The following is a 19,303-nucleotide window of genomic DNA, read 5'->3' as shown; positions in this document are numbered from 1 at the left end:
GGGTTAGAAGTGTATTTGACAACTTTTAAATATAAGGAGTTTCTAGGTACTTCAGATCCTGATTTCTGGATTAACTACAATGACAACAAGAAACATTGTATATAATTTCAATTCTTTGAAGTTAGTTGAAACCTGCTTCATAGTCCAGCAGGTTCACTTGAAAAATAATTGAAATGCTCCTCCACTGCCATCTCGTGTGCATCTTGGGAGTAGCACCTCAGTGCAGGTCAGCAGGACAAGGGGGTGGCTATAGTGGAGCATCTCTAAGTGCTGAATGAAATGCTATTTAAGAGTGTATTTCAGAACTTTTAAAACTAAGAACTTTCCTGTCATCAACTGATCAACAAACGACAAGTGCTGGCAAGGATGGGGAGAAAAAGGAACCCTCATGCACTGCTGGTCGGAATGCAGAGTGGTGCAGCCACTGTGAAAAACAGTATGGAATTTCCTAAAAAACTTAAATATGAAACTCCCATTTGACCCAGTAATCCCACTTCTAGGACTATATCCCAAGAAATCAGAAACACCAATCAGAAAAATTATATGCACCCCTATGTTTACAACAGCACAATTTACAATAGCTAAGATTTGGAAACAGCCTAAGAGCCCATCAACAGATGAGTGGATTAGAAAACTATGGTACATTTACAAAATGGAATAGTATGTAGCTGTAAAAAAAAAGAACTCTTTTTTAATTTAACAAATCTTTATTGTTCAGATTATTACAATTGTTTCTCCTTTTCCCCCCCCATAGCTCCCCTCCACCCGGTTCCCACGCCACCCTCTGCCCTTACCTCCCCACACACTGTCCTCATCCATAGGTGTGCGACTTTTGTCCAGTCTCTTCCTGCACCCCCCATACCCCTTTCCCCCTGAGAATTATCAGTCCACTCCCTTTCTATGCCCCTGATTCTATTATATTCACCAGTTTATTCTGTTCCTCAGATTTTTAATTCATTTGATTTTTAGGTTCACTTGTTGATAGATATGTATTTGTTGTTCATAATTTTTATCTTTACTTTTTTCTTCTTCCTCTTCTTAAAGAATACCTTTCAGCATTTCATATAATACTGGTTTGGTGGTGATGAACTCCTTTAGCTTTTTCTTATCTGTGAAGCTCTTTATCTGACCTTCCATTCTGAATGATAATTTTGCTGTGTAGAGTAATCTTGGTTTGTAGGTTCTTGCTATTCATCACTTTGAATATTTCTTGCCGCTCCCGTCTGGCCAGCATAGTTTCTGTTGAGAAATCAGCTGACAATCGCATGGGTGCTCAAAACCTATTTGAAGAAATAATGACTGAAAACTTCCCCCAACTGGTGAAAGAAATAGACTTACAAGTCCAGGAAGCGCACAGAACCCCAAACAAAAGGAATCCAAAGAGGACCACACCAAGACACATCATCATTAAAATGCCAAGAGCAAAAGACAAAGAGAGAATATTAAAAGCAGCAAGATAAAAACAGTTAATTACCTACAAGAAAGAACTCTTTTTTTTAATATATTTTATTGATTTTTTACAGAGAGGAAGGGAGAGGGACAGAGAGTTAGAAACATCGATGAGAGAGAAACATCGATGAGAGAGAAACATCGATCAGCTGCCTCCTGCACACCCCCCACTGGGGATATGCCCGCAACCAAGGCACATGCCCTTGACCGGAATCGAACCTGGGACCCTTGAGTCCACAGGCCGACACTTTATCCACTGAGCCAAACCGGTTAGGGCTACAAGAAAGAACTCTTACCATTCACAATAGCATGGATGGACCTGGAGAGCATTATGCTGAGAGAAATAAGCCAGTCTGAGAAACATAAATATCACATGATCTCACTTATTTGTGGAATATAATGAACAAAATAAACTGATGAACAAAAATAAATCCAGAGACTTAGAAGCATCAAACAGACCGTCCAACCTCAGAGGGAAAGCAGGTGAGGGTGGGGGGAAGGGGAGAGATCAATCAAAGGACTTGTATGCATGTGCAACTTGGGAATAATACCTTAGTGCCTTTCAGCAGGAAAGGTTGTTGGGTACAGTGGGTTATCTGATTGTTGAATGCAGTTTGATGCTCAGGTTGTTGAAGTGTTTTACATCCTTACTGAAGTCTTTGTGTGAGGCTATTGGTTCTGAAAGAGGTATGCTCTGTCTCTGAATGAGAGAGGTGTGTTAAACTTATTACGATTATAGATTTATCTAGTTTCCCTTGTAGCTCTCTTCTATGTACTTTGATTTCATGTTATGAAGTGCTTGTGAATTTGGATATTCCTGGTAAAATGAAATTATTGATATGAAGTGCTCTTTATTTATAGTAATGCTTTTTGCCTTCAAGTCTCCCGTGTTATCATATAATTTTTATTTGGTTTATGTTTCCTTAATATAGTTTTTTCCATTCTTTCACTTTGTACCCTTAGGTTTTCGGTAGCTTTCAGTTTTTATATTAGTTATGAGTAAAATGAGTTAATTTTTGGTTCAATATATTTCCCCATTCAATTGTTTCAACACTCTTTATTATATAATGCATATTTTCCCACTGATCTAAGGAGATATTTTTATTTTCCCAAATTTCCATATGTATTTGAGTCTATTACTGGACTTTGTTTTCTGTTCCATCAGTTTATCTATTCACAGGACATTATCCAAGTTTTTTAATTACTGTAGCTTTATAACACAACTAGAGGCCTGATGCATGAAGATTCGTGCAAGAATGGGCCTTCCTTACCCTAGCTGCCAGCACTGCCTTCACTCTGGAGCCGCCTTTTCGCTTTGGCCTGCAACCGCCTTTCCACCTTGCCATGCTCCCCAGAGGCCCAGAGTGGCTGGGGCAGTGCAGAACACCTGCATCGTCGCCATGGCAATGATGCAAGTGTCCCACCCCACCCCCGGCTGCTCTGCATCTGCAAATTAACCCACCATCTTTGTTGGGTTAATTTGCATACTCACTCCCGATTGGCTGGTGGGCATCACAAAGGTATGGTCAATTTGCATCTTACTCTTTTATTAGTGTAGATACATTATCCTATCTGTTTGGGTAGCTTTTATTCATTTATTTTTTTCAGAATTTTATTTAAATATATTTTTATTAATTTCAGAGAGGAAAAGAGAGGGAGACAGAGAAACATCAATGATGAGAGAGAATCATCCATCAGCTGTCTCCTGCACGCTCCCCACTAGGGAGATCAAGCCTGCAATCAGGACATGTGACCTGACCAGGAATCAAACTGTAACCTCCTTATTCATGGGTAAACCACTGAGCCATGCTGGCCAGGCCAGAATTTTCTTTACATTTTTCATTTTAACATGTGAACTTAAATGAGCTTGTTTTGGTCTTAAAAATCTTGCTGATATTTTAATCAAATCATAATAAATTTATAATCAACATTGGGAGACTGACATCATTATGGTTTGTTGTGGTTTTTTTTTTTTTTTACCCAAGAATATGATGTTACTGTCCAGTTGTTCAAGTGTCAGTTATTGGGTACCATTTAAAATTTTTATTTATACAGATTGTGCACATTTTTGTTAAGATCATTCCAAGGCATCTTATGTTTTGTTGCCATTGTACATTTTCTTTGATTATATATTTCATGTACTGTTTTAAAAGATATGTATTTATATGCATGTTATCTCTCTCTTTCTCTCTGAAATAAATTAAAAAATATTAAATGAGTAAGGTTATTGATTGTTAGTAAAAAAATTCGTATGAACTTTTGTTTCTTCACCATGTAAGCAAGTATTCAGACATTTTGGTAGTATATGTCTATCACCATTTCCTGAACAAAGATTTTTAAAAATATATGATAATACTGATTTTCAGAGAAAGAGGAATGGAAAGTGAGGGAGAGACTGAAACATTGATGAGATAGAGATATCACTTCAATCGGCAGCCTCCTGCATGCCCCCTTCTGGGGATTGAACCCACAACCCTGGCATGTGCCCTGACCAGTAATCGAACCAGTAACCTCTTGGTGCCTGAGAGAATATTCAATCCACTGAGCCACACCAGCCAGGCTGAACTGAGATTTAACAATTAAACTAAAGTAACTTATTCTCAACTGAATGATTATGTCAATGAATGCGGAACAATCTACTAATTTATCTTGTGGATGTAAAACTCTTATTTAAAGTTTCAAAGGTGGGAGCGCAGCATTGGACTTGTAAGGATATAGGCTGCTTGAGAAAGGAGGCAGGCAGACCGCCTTGGACAGCGCCAGAATTGGTCGTGCTGAGTAGAGGTAGGAAAGAGGCGGCCAGCCAGTTCGTTTGGCTGCAGCTGGCCACTGGGTAAGATGTGCTTTCTTTCCTCTCTGAGAGCCGGCCCATTTTATCCAGTTCGGTCCACATGGATTTCAGGGAAATTCTCATGATAGCTTCTAAAAGACAAGGCACCAACAGCATACTGAAAAGGTATAGTTTGGCAGTGGGTCCTCCCAAAAAAGACCCCAAAGTTAAGGGTGTCCAATCAGCAGCATACAAGCTTTTCTCAGAAGAAAAGTGGAGGAGCTCGGACAAAGAGCCTTAGAGACAAAAGGAGAAAAGAAGAACTAGTGGAAAAGTGAATTGAGCTAAAACATGAGAAGAAAGCAAGAGCTATGGCCAAGAGGACAAAGGACAATTTCCATGGTTAAATGGGATTCCTGTTGAGGAAAATTCAAAGAAAAGACAGGCAATGGAAAGCCACTAGTCAGGCAACAGACCAAGAGTATGAAATAGAAGAATTCTTAGAATACAATCAAGCAGCATCAGAGCAAGAACCTCCTCGCAAAGTCGAAAGTAAACCAAAGGTCCCCCTTAAAAGTGCCCCACCATCATGAACTTCACTGACCTACTCAGGCTGGCTGAGAAAAAGCAGTATGATGTGAGAGTCCATGTCCTGCACGTGGTTCTGGGTTTGGGAACTGGAGAAGGGCTGTGGGCAAATGATGAGACAAGACAAGAAATAATAATTTGGAAATAATGGGGGGCCAGGCGAAGAGTCCAATGCAAGGGCAAGGACTTCACTGGTGCCCAGGCCCTGCCAGCCTTTTATTCAATTTTAGAGACACATATTGCCCTTAGGCAGGCAATTCCGGTAACAGACTATCTTAAAGGTCAGTAAATATTAGTAAAGATTTACTTTGAGACTATTTGGTCAGGAAATTGCTTGAGCCACCATTGTCTCAACTAAACAATCAGTGCATAGCTTTGGCCCTTGCCAGAGCTCAAGGTTCACGAGCCTTCTGCATTCCTTGTTTACACTTTTCTGATAGGGAAGGCAATGGGTAGCTTCCAACATCTCCCCCTTCACTTTTTCTTAATAAATGTTGAAAAGTGAATGCCAACTGAAGGGTTCAAGTCCTTTTAAGACTCTTCATTCCACATCTGCAGACTAGAAATAAACATACGAATAAAAATGAGACAAGCAATAGTGGTTATGTTGAGAGGCAAATGTAAGGAGATCCAGTGGAAGAGATTAAATTCTTTCATGTCTTTTTTAAATTGCTTCCAGGCATCTAAAGAATTAGTTTGTAAGTTTGCCTGGGATAGTTGTACAATATGTTGTTGTAATTCTAAAATATCAAGGGTTGTTATCTTTACTCCAAGCACCAACGTGATTTTTTATTGATTCCCAATAGGGAACGGGGCGGGGGGTGGGGGGAGGCGTGTAAAACAAATCCGAGAAAAATTATAATGACACTACAAAGATATTCTTTGCTCTAAGCTGTGGATTTTATCAACCATCCACAAGACTGTAGACTTTAATGCTGATAATTCTATCTCAAACTGGTTATCAATTCTTTTTTGTATAGACGGGTTGTACAAACTGAGAAGTTTGAACAGTTTGTACCATGGATGAAGCAGCAATGCCCACAGAAGTAAGTAATGTTACAAGGGCAAAGAGTCCTGCAATTAACATTCCAGGAAATATTTTTTGTCTTTTTAAGATTTTTACCAGATCATGTAACAGTTAGTAGGTTTGATGAGATTCCCAAGACTCAGTTAGGTTAGTAGGAAACTAAGCGAAAGCCAGTTGTTTTAAAATCATGAGGGAATCCTTTTGGAATGTAAAATTAATACAATAGGATAGTGTGCAGCCTGTGCACGACACCTCATAAAGATGGCTTGTAATATTAAGGTGCATCTGGATGGGGCCTGAGAGGAGTACAAATGGATCAAATACACAGGCGGTGGCAAATACTGTCCTATTGGGAGTTCCCCATAAGGTACGAAAGGAATTATCTGAGCTATAGTTAAAATCATACTATTTAATAGGTGCAAGTACAGCAGCTAATTTCCATTATGTATTTTGTAGGGGTCAATTGTCATGTTGAAATTGAGATCCAACAAATCCTCCTCCATGCCATGAAATGGAGTGATTAGCTTCAACATATAGATAGGATGTGATCCCCTTCCATTTTAGGGTGTGATTGTTACTATATGCAAACCCATAGGGGCTCCAATCCACAAAGGAAAAACTGTTATTAAGTTTGCTGCTGGTGGGGTGGTCACTATAACAGTCTTGCCAATTAATTTCTTCTTCGGTGGGGTGCCATTCATAAGACTTTTTACATAATGGTTTAGTGGGGGGGGTGTCTTAGTAAAGTTACATTTTCTGCACCTCTCCCCAGAGCAAGTAGTGATAGTAGATGTATTTGGGCTTTTGCTTCCCCCTCCTTTGGTGTCCATGTTAGCCAGAGCCTCTTTTTAATTTTACACACAAAGGAGCTGTAGTTTGGTTCTGTGTCATACAAAACGGAAGCTAGGTGGTGATACCCATGTAATTATACTTTGACCATATACTTCCTTGCCCCACCCGTGGTCCTCCTGGGTGACCAAGGTGTTTGGTGTTATTGGTGACTACATTAGGCTGGGGATCAGCCCATGTAAGGGGTCTTACCTATGGAGGGTCAGGAACATAAGTCCAAAATACTTCCCCATTTTCCCCGGTAGCATTACTGCACAGTTGATGACTGTTAGCAGAGCAAGAAATATGTTCTCAGGCGTTCTTGGGGTTCTGATCTCCTCACAAATTCGCTCAGCTTTCTGGACCATCTTCTTCACCATCCCCCAGGTGACCTCTAGGCTATTTGTCTCGTCCTCCTCCGACTCCTTGTCTTCAGTGGATTGCTTGGGGTTGCTACTATCTGCAGCTGGCATAGTCGATTGTCTGCAGCTGTAAGGCGTGGCTCCAGGTGCAAGGTCCTCATTAACCTGGCCAGTTCCTCCCTCAGATCCATGTTGAAGTTTAGTATTTCTTGTGGGAATCCACATGGGCTTCGAGAAATTTTCTGGAAATATACAAGCGTAGCCTTGACCAAATGTTAACAGGGGGTTGGGGCCCTTCCATAAACCAGACTTGGGATCTTTCCATTTAACCAAACCTTTTTCCTTTGGCTTATACTGACACCAGTTTATTTCCATGGCTGTCTTGCCATTGGCATCACAAGTGAAAAAATTTAAAGTAATTAAGGCTTAGTGTAGTCTACCTACAGGCAATTTCTCCATATTCCCCCTTTTCTGTTTTTCAAGTTGGGATTTTAGCCTATGATGCTGGCGTTCTATAATTGCCTGTCCCTGCGAATTATATGGTATTCATGTAATGTGCTGAATTTTCCACTTTTTAAAAAGTTGCTGGAAATGACAGGTTGTGTAAGCTGGTCCGTTGTCAGTTTTAATGATTTTTGGAATTGCCATGATGGCAAAAGCAGCTAGGCAATGATTAATAACCTGTTTCGCCATTTCTCCTATAGATGCAGTAGCCCATAGGCCCTTTGAAAAGGTATATACAGAGACATGCAATGCCCCAAGGTGTCCAAAAGGAGTATAATGTGTTACATCCATTTGCCAGATACGTTCCCTTATCAATCCTCGAAGATTAATTCCTGTATTAGGCCCTTGAGGCAGATGTAACATGTAAGTGGGACATTCTCTGATAATCTGTTTTGCCTGCTGTGGAGTGATTGAGAATTGTTTGGACAACATTTAGGCAGGCTGATGTAAAAGCACCTGAGAGTCTGAGGCCTGTTTTAATAAAGCAACCAATTGATCAGCATGTGCATTTCCTTTTGTTAGCCGGCCAAGTAATACACTGTGAGCCCTGATGTGAGTGTACAATCTGCTGAACTTGTTTAAATAGTAAAAAATAAACTTTGGTCACTGAGCCATTTTAACTGAGCAGTTTCTATTCTATTCAGTAAGCCCACAGCATAAGAAGAGCCAGAGATAATATTAAGAAGCTTTTGGAAATCCTGCAATGCAGCCTTAATAGCCTCTAATTCAATTCTTTGTACAGAAGTATGACTGGTCAGTATGACTCGGTCTGAATTCATTGTATGATAGGCAGCTTTACCATTCGATGATCCATCAGTAAAAACAGATAATGCTCCAGGAATAGGTTCCTGCCTAGTATTTTTTGGTATAATAAAGGGATATAATATAAAAATTGTAGTAATTTGTCTTTTAATAGGTGACAACTAAGTTCCCCTGAATATCCACTTAGTCCAATTTGCCAATTCAAATCAATTTGAAATAATATTTCTAATTGCTTCCCAGTGAGGGGAAGGTAAATGCATTGGGGTTCTTCTCCTCTAAGCTGCCTGCAGCACTTTCTAAGTTGAGGTATCAACTGAGCCATAAGTTCTATATATGTAACCACAGTTTTAGAGGATTGATGCCCTAGGTCAGTGGTCGACAAACTCATTAGTCAACAGAGCCAAATATCAACAGTACAATGATTGAAATTTCTTTTGAGAGCCAAATTTTTTAAATGTAAACTTCTTCTAACGCCACTTCTTCAAAATAGACTCGCCCAGGCCGTGGTATTTTGGGGAAGAGCCACACTCAAGGGGCCAAAGAGCTGCATGTGGCTCGCAAGCCACAGTTTGCTGACCACAGCCCTAGGTGGACCCATTCAATAATAGCAGGAGAGTTTTTTGGAAGATGACTCCAGTGGGACTATTTGCAGTAGAGTTAATCTGTCCCAATAAAGGCAATTCAGGCTCTACCCATGCTACTTGGGCTGAGGAGATTTCTTGCTCAATTCTTAGCAACTCCTTCCTAGCTTCATCTGTTAATGTTCAGGATGAGGAAAGATTAGAATCACCCCTAAGTATATTAAATAAATTTGTCATTTCTCCTGTAGAGATTTTCCGATAAGGTCTTAACCAGTTAATGTCCCCTAATACTTTTTGAAAGTCAGTTAAAGTTTTAAGGCAATCTTATTTCCACCTTTTGAGGCCTAATACGTTGGTTTTCAATTATGGTTCCCAGATATTTGAAAGGCGTTTCTTTCTGTACCTTTTCTGGAGCAATTTTTGCATTGCCAAACTCTGCTCTTCCCATGGACCTGCTAAGAGCAAGTCATCCATGTAATGAATAATGTAACATCGGGAATATTTGTCCCTTAAAGGCTGAACAGCTTGAGCTACATATTTCTGACACTGGGTGGGGCCATTGGCCATTTCTTGAGGCAAAACTTTCCATTGATATCTTTTCATGAGTTCTATATTATTAATAGCCGGCACTGAAAATGCAAATCTCTGTTTATCTTGAGGTGCCAAGGGAATGGTGAAGAAACAGTCCTTAAGATCTACTACTATAAGAGACCAATCCAGAGGGATTTGCAAAGGTGCTGGGAGTCCAGGCTGTAAAGCTTCCATGGTATGCATAGTAGTGTTAACCACTCTATGATCATGTAACAATTGCCATTTTCCTGCCGCCTTCGTAGGTTAGTAAATATAGGTGTATTCCAAGGACTATTGGAAGGCTCTATGCTCTATTTGTTCCTGTATTAATTCATGAATATGACCTAATTTCTCCTTGGTTAATGGCCACTGATCCACCCATATAGGTCTATCATCTTTCCATTGTATAGGATCTGCATGAGGGTGAGGAGATTGAGCAGTAACCACTCCTCAAAAGGTTGATATCCTAATCCTCATCTTCCTGGGTTTCCTTTGGCTTGGATGGGCTCTTTAATTCCCAGATTATTTTTTCCTAAGCTTTGACCAGTCTGATATCCCATCTGAGTTATTAACTGCTGTCCTTTGCCGGTAATAATACAAGCTTGTAAACCTTCTAAAACATCCCGGCCCCATAAGTTGACTGCAATCCCAGAGACTATGTAAGGCTGAAACCATCTTGTCTGTCCTTCTTCATCTTGCCACCTTAACACTGCAGCACTGCGTTGTGTATTATCAGGAACTATGACCCCCATGATAGAGCTTATAGCTTCTACCATGGACCAACTTGGAGGCCAGAATTCTTTGCTGAAAATGCTGACATCCGCTCCAGTGTCTATTAAACCTTTAAACCATTTTCTCTCTATTCTTAAATTAATCATAGGATGGGTTTTGCTAATTTCATGTATCCAATAGATATCTGAGCTTCCAAATCCTTGTGTTCCTCTTTTCCTATTTATAGCTTCACCTTGCTGAATAAAAGGTAGAAGTAGTATCTGAGCAATTCTTTGTCCTGAAGTAATTGGCATAATATGGTTACATTCTAATATTACCTTAATTTCTCCCTTATAGTCTGAATCTATGACTCCAGGCAGAACAGTTAGTCCTTTCAGAGTTTTTCCACTTCTCCCTAATATTAATCCTAAAGTTCTTGGTGGCACAGGTCCCCAGATTCCTGTAGGAACAGCTTGCCGAACTATATCAGGGGTCAAAGTGACCTCTATAGTACTGTTAAGAACTAGGCCTGCGCTCCCTGGAGTGGCTCAGATGAGGGTGTCCAATTGGGCCATGCAGGGCAAATTTCCCCTATTGATGATGGGGCTGGGGGGCCGTTTCCCTGTGGTTGGCCATTCCCTATGTCTTGATCTAATGGCTGCCCATTTTTATGAAATTTTGATCTACATTAACCAACCCACTGGTTTCCCTTCTGACTTCTAGGACACAGAGAGGTTTAATCTGTGTTGATTGAATTGGGAGGCAGAATGCTCACGCCTTTCCCTAGATCGCCACCTTGTGTCCTCCTTGGTTGCTTACATGCTTTTTTAAAATGTCCTGTTCTTCCACAATTATAACACCTTTTATTCCCCACTGTTAACAGTGGCAGCGAGTAAGTTTGCTTGAAAAGTGCCTGACCCCACATTCTGACATGCTCAAATCATTTCTGTAATGGTACTATTTTTTCTCAGAGGCGTCAGGCACTTCTTACAATCAGCATTGGCATTTTCATAAGCTAATTGCTGAATTAAAATGTCTCCTGCTGTTTCATGTTGAATCTGTCATCTCACTGCTTGAGTGAGGCAAGCCACAAAGTCAGAAAATGACTCTGTAAGCCCCTGCATACATTTACTAAAAGCTCCCTCAGGGTCCCCTTTTGATGGTAAAGCCCACCAAGCTCTTCTTCCACAAAGTCTAATTTGCTCATATGCCTGTTGCACATAATTTAGCTGATTTTGCAGGTCATTATATTGTCCCAGTCCTGTCAGCATTTCATAAGTTATTTGAGCATTCAGCCCACAGTTTGCATGGGCTTGCTCCTGACATTTCTCCAAAAATTCTCCCTTCCACAGTAAATAATCTCCTCCGTGAGCCAGAGAATACCAATCACAAGGAGCTGAGAGTGCTTCAGAAATAATAGTCATAATTTCTCCGGTAAAAGAGCTATAGGACCATTCTGGACTATGCTTTCACGCAAGGCCTTTATCATTTTAAAGTCAAATTTTTCATGCTATCTTATTATATGATTCAGGAGCTGTGGGTCAGCTACTTGTATAATAGGAAAAGCAAGTTGGTCCTCCACCGTCATGTCCTTTAATCCTTCTTGGATAGCTCTTTGCATAGATGATTCTATTAATGGAGAGTTAAATGTTTCAGGATTAGGACATGGAGGTGGAGGGGGCCATGAAGGACATTCCTCCAATTTTTCTTTTTGTTCCTCTTTAGGAGAGGAAGGTGCAAGGGGAGAGGGTTTATCCTCTTTTGTTTCTCTAAAAGGCTCTAGCAAATGCAATACCATGTTCCACAAGGAGAAACAATTTGGAGGCAAACTTTTCCCCTGCTGCTGAGGTTTTTTCAAGTTCTGACTAACTCTTTCCCAACATTCAACATCTAATGTACCTTCTTCAGGAAACCAGGGATTATGTTCTATAATAACATGCAAAAACTGTCAGAGAATGCCTTCTGACACTTTAATTCCTTTATCCTTAAGCACGCAAACCAAAAGTCTACAATAAAGCTTCTCCCCTTTGGACAAATTGTGCCCCATTAGCCTAGCTAAAAAAAGATGTTCCCACCGCACTTACAGATCTTGACTTCTGCAGCTGGCTGTGGGCTTTACACGTGGCAAATTTCCCCACCTATCTGGTGAATTCTTTTTCCCCACCTTGCTGGTGAAACTTTGTTTTTCTGCTCCAGGAAAATCTTCTTCTCCAGATATCCATCATTCGAGGTGCCAGATGTGAGAGTCCACGTCCCACATGGCTCAGGGTTCAGGATCTGGAGAAGGGCCGTGGTCAAATCATGAGACAAGGCAAGAAATAATAATTTGAAAATAATGGGGGGCCAGGCAGGGAGTCCAATGCAAAGGCAAGGACTTCACTGGTGCCCAGGCCCTGCCAGCCTTTTATTCAATTTTAGATACACATGTTGCCCTTAGTCAGGCAGGCAATTCTGGTAACAGAAAGACTATCTTAAAGGTCAATAAATATTAGTAAAGATTTACTTTGAGTCTATTTGGTCAGGAAATTGCTTGAGCCACCATTGTCTCAACTAAACAATCAGTGCATAGCTTTTGCCCTTGCCAGAGCTCAAGGTTCATGAGCCTTCTGCATTCCTTGTTTACACTTTTCTGATAGGGAAGACAATGGCTAGCTTCCAACAGTATGAACCAGTGGAAATCAAGGTAGTGAAAAAAAAACACACAGAAAAGTGGCCTATGATTGCACAAGAACTTAGGGAGTGAAAACTTCTTGAATGGAGACATATGAAAAAGAAGCCTGAAGCAGATGCAGGACTACCTCTGACCAAAATGGTGCCCTCTCATACAGAAAGTATGGGCACAAAACCTAGCAGAATTTCCAGGGACAAGCATCCTTCTCCCAAAGGTACTCTCCTTCCTCATGCTGAGCAGAAATCCAGACCCAGCACAGACAATAAGACACATTTAGGTTTGTTTTCATCCAAATCCATTCCAGGAGAGAGGACCAAAGTAGGATCTAGCAACTATTCCCAAGCCTCACTTTAGAAGAACCATGACAGGCCTGTTTTCAATGGGGCTGGAAAGACCCACTTGAGCACCTTTTCACCAATGTTCCAAAGACTTCTGCTAAAGGGACTCAGAAATCTGTTACTGAGCACACAGCCAAAAAATCTCCTCTCCATCCTAGCCATTTCAGACCTGGACCTGTGGTCTCCCCACATAAGGCTAAGAGTCCATGTGTCAGGCAGTCAGGCAGCAGCTCCAGCCTAGCTCCTGGGCAGCCCATCACAGGGAGTCTTCAGTCTATGGTTAGTTCTGGCTCCGTTCCCAGGCACCAGAATGGCAGCTCCAGCTCAGGACCTGAGCGATCAATCAGTGGGACCAAGAGGCCAGCCAGTGACTTAAATCCTCCTGGAAGGACAGTCAGCAGTACAGGTGGCTCTGGATGACCCATCAGTGGCCCAGGTGGTTGTCGGAAGTCAGTGGTCAGTTCTGGTGACTGTGGGTGGCCTGTGCACAATCCACATATCCGACGACCAATGAGTGGCTCAGTAACCCCCAGGCGGTCAGTCAGTGGCTCTGGACGATCAGGAAGTGGCACAGTTTCAGCTGGACAGACTGTCAGCAGTTCAGGCCCTAGAAGACCAGTGAGCAGCTTGGGACCTGGGTGAATAGTTAATAGCTTAGATCCCCCCATGAGCCCAAATGCACTTTTGTCTCAGAAACAATATCCTCTAAGAATATCATTACCCGGCCCACCAATGGACAGATGAATGGAATGAAGCCTTCTTTAGCTGGCTACAGATCTGCCCAAAGTTCACAAGGGTTTCCCTTCCCTGGTGGTTACAAAAGACAGTGAGAATATGAAGAGGAGGAAGATGAGAACTATGACTCCAAAATGGAAGATTTTATCAAAGATGAAGGAGAATCTCAGGAAGAAATATCTAAGCACATTCTTTGGCTATGACCAAAAAAAATACAAATATGAAGAAGCAAAGAGTTTATGGTATGCAAGAGGACTTAGAGGAAATGAGATGGGAGGAAGAAGCAACGAAATGTGGAGAGGTCAATAAGCTGAAAAGATGTTAGCTGCTGCTTTTATTTATTTTTGTGAAACACTGGAGACACTCTACTGCAAAGAAGTCCTGCCCTTGGACTGAAGAAGCCCATTATCATTTTAGATTTACTAGTGGCACAGTGCACGAAATTCATGCACAGGGGTGGGGGGAAGGTGTCCCTCAGCCTGGACTGCACTCTCTCCAATCTGGGACCCCTTGGGGGATGTGCAGGATAGGGCCTATGCCGGAAGTTGGACATCCCTCTCACAATCCAGGACTGCTGGCTCGTAACTGCTTGCCTGCCTGCCTGCCTGCCTGATTGCCACTAACCGCTTCTTCCTGCCAGCCTGATCACCCCCTAACCACTCCCCTGCTGGCCTGATTGCCCCCAACTGCCCACCCCTGCCGCAACCTGCCTTCTCTGCCAGGACCCGCCACCTCTGCGTGAGGCGGAGGAGATGCTGGGACCCCCAGGCCTCACCACATGAAGTGGCTGCTGGGCCCCGCCTCCTCTGTGCATTTGACCATCTTGTGGCAGCCATCTTGTGGCAACATCACGTGAGAGGGCCACCTAGGCTTTTATTAATATAGATACATGGATCCTCAAGGACAAGGAATGGATACTATACACTGAGTAGCCAGATTATTATGATCTCTGAACGCATAATTATATGGCCACTTAGTGTATATATATATATATATATCCTATCTAATAAAAGAGTAATATGCAAATTGACTGTACCTCTGCTACACCCACAAGCCACGCCCACCAGCCAATCAGGAGCGAACATGCAAATTAACCCAACCAAGATGGCTGTGGCCACGGAGAGAGCAGGAGGCTTGGGTTTCCCCAGCCATAGAGGAAGCCAACTTTCTGCAGCCTTGGCCTGCCTTGGCCACCACTCAAGGATAAAAAGTTTCAATTATAGAAGATAAATAAATCCCAACAAAAATGATGGTGGCCACAGAGCGAGCAAGAGGCTTGGCTCTGCTCAAGGCTACAAAGTTTCAATTATAAAAGATAAATAAATCCCAGATACCAGGGCCTGTGCTTGGGTCGCCTGGCCAGGGGTAGGGGACATGGGTGGTTGGCCGGCCTGCCTGCTGGTCAAGGGGACAATTTGCATATTAGCTTTTTATAATATAGGATATACACTGAGTGGCCAGATTATTATGCGTTCAGAGATCATAATAATCTGGCCACTTAGTGTATATTCTGAGCATAAAGTATTTTCTAATACCTTCCAGGGTGAAAACTGTAGTACAGATGACATAATGCCCAGTGAGTGCTCTTAGGAAGTTAACTGCTCATAGGTGCCAGCCTCGATCCTGATGAGCTATGCAATCTAATGTGGGGCCCACTCAACAGCCAGCCAATCTTCTTTTGTTCCTTTGCTATTTTAAAAAGGAAAAAATATTGCCTCTTGACTTCCATAATTCATTTGATGGGTGAGTAGGGCAATGGCCAGCTCCCAATCAAACTTATTTTGTCTTTTTATGAGGAATCTGGCCCTTCCATGAATGTTGTCAGCAATAAGGTGACCTGTTCTAATCTATATATTTGGATTGAGAACTTGAAAATGTAGAGTAGGCTTCATAATTATACTGGAGGCCCGGTGCATGACATTCGTGCATGTGGGTGTGTGTCCCTCAGCCCAGCTTGTACCCTCTCCAATCTGGGACACCTCAAGGGATGTCCGACTACCCGTTTCGGCCTGATCCCGGTAGGATCGGGCCTAAACAGGCAGTCAGACATCCCTCTCACAATCCAGGACAGCTGGCTTCCAACTGCTCACCTGCCAGCCTTCCTGATTGCCCCTAACCGCTTCTGCCTGCCAGCCTGATCACCCCCTAACCACTCCTCTGCCAGCCTGATTGATACCTAACTGCCATCCCCTGCAGGCCTGGTCAACCCTAACTGCCCTCCCCTGCAGACCTGAGTCCCCCCAACTGTCCTTCCCTGGCGACCCCGTCACCCCCAACTTCCCTCCTCTACCAACCTGGTCACCCCTAACTGCCCTCCCATGCAGGCTTGATCACCCCCAACTGCCCTCCCTTGCAGGCCTGGTCCCACCCAACTGCCCTCCCCTGCTGGCCATCTTATGGTGGCCATTTTGTGTCCACATGGGGGCAGCCATTTTTGGCCACATGGGGGCAGCCATCTTGTGTGTTGGAGTGATGGTCAATTTGCATATTACTCTTTTATTAGATAGGATAGAGGCCAGGTGCCCGGGTGGGGGCTGCCTGGTTTGCCCTGAACAGTGTCCCGGATCAGGGTGGGGATTCTCTTGGAGCATGGGGCAGCCTGGGTGAAGGGCCTGTGGTGGTTTGCAGGCCAATCATGCCCCCTGGCGACCCAAGCAGAGGCCCTGGTATCTGGGATTTATTTATCTTTATAATTGAAACTTTGTAGCCTTGAGCAGAGGCCGGGGCTGGCCAGGGTGTGCAGGAAAGCTTGGCTTCCTCCATTGACGGGGAAACCCAAGCCTCTCTCTGTGGCCGCAGCCATTTTGGTTGGGTTAATTTGCATACTCACTCCTGATTGGCTGGTGGGCGTGGCTTGTGGGTGTAGCAAAGGTATGGTCAATTTGCATATTACTCTTTTATTAGATAGGATGGATGTCATCTCTGTGACTCTGAAGTAAATAGTAGAATAAATTATATTGTATACTATATTCATGGATTGGAAGCTGAGCATTTTTTTAAATTTCTTTATTGATTAAGGTATCACATATTTGTCCTCATCCCCCCATTCCCATCGCAAACCCCTCCCCACGCATGCCCCCACCCCCCTGTTGTATGTGACCACTGGTTAGGCTTATATGCATGCATACAAGTCCTTTGGTTGATCTCTCCCCTTTACCCCCACCCTCCCCTACCTTCCCTCTGAGGTTTGACAGTCTGATCAATGCTTCCCTGTCTCCGAGTCAGTTTTTGTTCATCAGTTTATGTTGTTCCTTATTTCCCCTAGAGGAGTGAGATCATGTGATACTAGAAATACACTTATAGAACCGAAAATGAGACAAGCAATAATGGTTATGCTGAGAGGCAAATGAATCAGTCTGTAGTGAGTTTCTTTCTGGGCCAACAGATCTTTTGAGTCCCAATTTCAATGTCAAACAGTTCCTTATGTGTACATGTCAGCAATGATATTTCAGTTCTGGGTGGTGGACAAATGGTGGTAATGCAGGTCCGACCCTCTCTGGTTTGGTCCTGGGCAACCTGCAGCGATGCACAGCTGCTGACTGCTAGCATGGCAAGGCGTCATCAGCGTCTTCCATCTCTGGACTATTTCTCTTCTGTCTTCATGGCTGGAGCAGTCCTGTCAATTCCTCCCTGTTGCAGGATCTACATGGTCTTGGAGTTGTTTTCTGAAAATATACAAACATATTCTCAACCAAAAGTTAATAAAGGAATCCTTTCTATAAATTTGACTTGGGATCCTTTTTTATTTTTTGCCCAAACGATTTTCCTTTGGCTTGTTTTGACACCGTGTGTGTTTTTCATGGGTGTCTTGCTGTTAGCATTTCAACTGAAAGTTAATTTTCTAAAGTAAAAATTTTCTAGATGTAATTTACTTACAGGATATTTTTCCTTACATGATATTCTTCTACTATCCCCCCTTTTTGATTTAAATATTAGGAGGCTTTTGGAAATTTTATAATGTAGTCTTGATAGCTTTTAAATTTTAATGTTTTGTACTAAAATATGACTGCTTTAGGTTCATTACATGTTACACAATTTTACCATGAGATGAACTACCAATAAAAACTTTAGTTAACACTTTAGGAACAGCTTTTTGTCCAGTACCATTAATTTTTCTAGAATATTTGCTTATTTCAATTAGCCAATTTAAATTAGTCTGAGAACTTAACTACTATTTTACTGTCAAATTTAATACTCTAACAGCAATCTTATTTTACCCTGTAAATATTAGTGGAAAGGATTATTTGCCTTCTTGAGTAGACCCTGAGCATTCCTGGTGCTAGGTTGGACAAAAACCCACTTCCCCACACCATGGGTATAAGACAACTCAAACAAGTCTTGTTGCAGTGAGAGGGCAGCTGCTGTCGGCCAAGTCTCTGTCTGTTGCCTGGGTCCCGATTTGAGCTGGGCATGGGAAGCGAAGCAGCCATGGGGGCAGGAGACCTCCCTCAGAAGGGGTGAGGGTTCAGGCCCCTGCAAAGTTGGGTGGGTGAGGGTCTGTGCCCCACCTCTGTTGACCCCTAGTTCTCTCCTGATGGCCCCACTGCGACTGTGCCTGTGTTAGGTTGTTCCTTTTCTGAGGAATCTTACCCATCTCTGGCTAACCAGCCATCCTCTGGGGCCAAGCAGGGTGATGTGAGGTTCAGTTCTGACTCCTTGGTAGCCTATGCCCCCGTGGCCTTTACGCCCAGCACCTGCCTTGGGATCCCCTCGCCTGCTGGTGGGGCCCCAGCACTGATCACATATCTTGGGGAACCCAGGTTTCTTCTCCAGGGAGGGCCCAGCTCACCCCACTGGGCGAGAGACAGATCCATGGTACCAGCCAACACGAGGTTTCAACCTCGGCATCAACAGAAAGCTCAGGCAACGGCTGTGGGCAATTGGATTGTGAGAAGAGGGTCCCTCTTGGCCAAAAGGGCAAGAGGTGCCAATATAGAATGCTCAGGTGCCTTCCCAGTGGGCCATTTACACAGTGGAAGGGATTAAATCCTTTCATGTCCTTTTTAAATTGCTGCCAGACATTCAAAGAATTAGTTTGTAAGTTTGTTTGGGATAATTGTACATTATGCTGTTATAATTCTAAAATATCAAGAGATGTGTTACCTTTGTCTGCAAGCACCATAAAGATGATTTTTTATTGATTGCCAAGGGTGGAAGCTGAGCATTCTTATTCACTGATTTAGGAGATTAGACAATTAACAAAAAAATTTCAAAAAACAAGTTATGCTATATGGTGTAAGAATATTCTTTTCCAAGTTTTCCTTTCAGATTTATTGTAAAATAGACAATGTTACTGTGCTGATTTTTATCTAAAAAGTCATTTTACATTGTAGAAAAAATATTTTATTCAAATATTAGAATTGAAAGAGTAATAGTTTAAAAAATAAGCAAGTGACACATGAGGTTC

At 42.5% G+C, this 19,303-nt stretch overlaps 1 pseudogene across 1 annotated transcript; it reads left to right on the top strand.

Annotated features, from left to right (window-relative positions):
* The first annotated feature begins 4,340 nt into the window (after positions 1-4,340).
* Positions 4,341-7,737, top strand: LOC308240141 (protein SPT2 homolog; annotated as a pseudogene). Its single transcript has 2 exons — positions 4,341-4,856; positions 7,729-7,737. The product of its transcript is annotated as a protein SPT2 homolog (transcript).
* Positions 7,738-19,303: the final 11,566 nt, after the last annotated feature.

Source organism: Plecotus auritus (genome assembly GCF_963455305.1).
Source record: "Plecotus auritus genome assembly, chromosome: X".
NCBI classification, from domain to species: domain Eukaryota; kingdom Metazoa; phylum Chordata; class Mammalia; order Chiroptera; family Vespertilionidae; genus Plecotus; species Plecotus auritus.
This window is presented reverse-complemented; position numbering and strand designations above follow the sequence as displayed.